The sequence below is a fragment of the Chinchilla lanigera genome, unplaced genomic scaffold, assembly GCF_000276665.1.
Source record: "Chinchilla lanigera isolate Chin_1 unplaced genomic scaffold, ChiLan1.0 scaffold00024, whole genome shotgun sequence".
NCBI lineage: Eukaryota > Metazoa > Chordata > Mammalia > Rodentia > Chinchillidae > Chinchilla > Chinchilla lanigera.
In genome coordinates this window covers 1,783,947-1,786,412 of record NW_004955425.1, presented here as the reverse complement: position 1 = coordinate 1,786,412, position 2,466 = coordinate 1,783,947, and positions in this window count along the sequence as shown.

Genomic DNA, 2,466 nt, shown 5'->3' with positions numbered 1-2,466 from the left:
ATTGTCAGAGCCTACTGTGTTATTGTTCACTACATTAGTGTTACTGTATGTATTTAAAGTAAAAGTTATTTATAATTAATTCATTTTCCGTTGAAACAAAAAGTTTCTCTGACCCCCACCCAACCTCCAAACCCCTCTTCTCTCTAAGTACTTCACTTTCCTAAATCCACATAGAAAACCTGATTAATTAACGGGCTCAGATGGTTTGGTTTTTTTGGTCTGTACTTAGGAAGAGACAGTGCTCCTCCTGCCTCATCCCTACTTTTTCCAAGGCTAATAAGTTTATACTTGGATGCTATGCTTGGCATAGCTAAAAAGCATCTTCTCCACAACTTTATATAGAACAGGCAGAGCTCTCTGTGTGTCCTGCTCCACAGTCGCCTGTCCTCCTTCCTGGGCCCTTGGAAGCACATCAGTGGTAAATGGGAATGTGTCTTTCAAGCTCACCAACTCCCTTGGACTGTCACTCCACAGCTTTCCAGAAGCCATATCTGCCCTCCAGTCCCCATCCTGAACTGAGTATAATGGAGCACTAAAGTGGTGGGCTGAGAGCAAACATCAATAAACTACTCATTTTTGATATGTAACCCAGATGAATTAATCAGTGGACCTGTTTAGAAATGCATTATCTGCTCTGCTGCACCAACAGAAATTAACATTTCTGACTTGCCTTGTTTTGTTAATATTTAGGCATTTTGTTCTATTGAATGTGACTACTTGTACAGACAATTTTATTTAGTCTCACACATGAAAAGTGAAAGCAGAAGGCATGTAATCCAAGTGGTTTCTGATCCAAGTATTTTTATAGCATATTACTAAATCTAGTTGAAAATAAGAAGAAAGAGACTATTTCCCCCCAGTGTTTGATCTATCAACCCAGACTTGCCAGGATAGAATATCTTGAATGGTACTTTAACACTTCACTTCATTAACGTTTGAGTTGTTCTTTTGTCAACGAATGGATGCTGACTTTCTAAAAATAGAAAGTAATGGTGCTCCCCTTTATGCACGAGTATTCCAGAGGTGTAAGAAGGAAAGTTCTGAAAAAAACTTCAAGGAAAAACAAGAGGAGAAAAAAGCCCCTAAGTAATATCTACATACATCATTTTCCTTCGAATTTGTACTGAAATACTTTTTGCTGACTATATGACATTTACTACGTACCATTAAGTTAAAAAGGAAATAGGTGGTGACAACAAATATATTAAAAACTTTTCCATAAACGAAAGTCAAAATTTACCATTTTGAAGATAATAGGGATAGCTATCGTTTTCGTTACATTGCTTACTTCTGATCTGCTTGTTGAGAACTTTGGGTTTGAAAAACGTAAAATCTCATCTTCATAGTGCACTGTAACTCTTAGTTATCACAAAGCTGAGTTATATAAAACAACACATACTCCTCAAAATCATCTTTGGGATTGTTTCAGAGATATTTTTGATTCTTATATCTGGTTCTGAGTATCCATGATCCAAAAACTTCACTCAACCTCAAGTAATTACGCCCAACTTAAAAACCCAGAGACCTGAATACTGACACATTTCTTTTTCTTACGCAGTACCGCGCATTCTTACTGTCTTTCTCTTGGATCAGCAGGTGTCTCTGCTCCGCCAGCAGACTGAGAAAAGGAAAAGGAGGGGGCGTTGAAAAGGAATTTGTCTACGTATTTTGGTGGTGGAGGTGGGGGATATTTTAATATCATGATTAAAAGCTCTCCTCTTCCGTTTTAACATTCCTACTCATATTTTGTAATGATCTGCTAGTAAGGATTATGCAGCAGTTTGGGTCTGTCCATCTGTAATTTATAAAGGGAAAGAACAGAGCTAGGCGGCTGCCCGGGGACGGGGGAGAGCGCGAGGCGTGGGCGCGCGGGGACGGGCAGGGAGAGGCGGCCTGGCAGGGCGCGGGGACGGGAGGCGGAGGGGGAGGGCGTGCCTGGCGGCCGTGCCCCGTGCGCGGGCCGGGGGGCCCAGTGGCACAGCCGCTGTCCCAGGCGGGGTTCCTCTTCTAGGTTGAGACGTTTAGCTCGGTCTCCAGGCAGGCCAGGTCTGCGAGCACGCGCGGCCAGGAGGGCGGGAAGGAGCGGGACGGCGGGCGCCGCTCCCGGGAGGTCGGCTGCGAGGCGCCGGAGTGACAGGCCAAGGGCCAGCGGCTCGCCCCGGCCCCCAAGCCCCGGCTCGGAGTCGGGGGGAGCTGTGCGGGCGCCGCCCTTTGGCTGTCACTGGGGCGCGCCGTGTCCCCGTCCGACCCGCATCCAGGCCCTCCCGCGGCCCGCTGCCGGGTCCCCCCTCGTCAGTCGCGAACAACATGGCGACCGGGCGCCGCCCGAGGCGGCTCCTCTCGGGGGCCTAGGGGTTGACAAGGGGCGGTGGCGACGCCCCTGACGCGAAGCCAGCGAGGCCGCTCTGGGCCGGGAACCCCGGGCCGAGAACCTCCGGGCCCGCGCGCCGCCGACGCCGCGGGGCG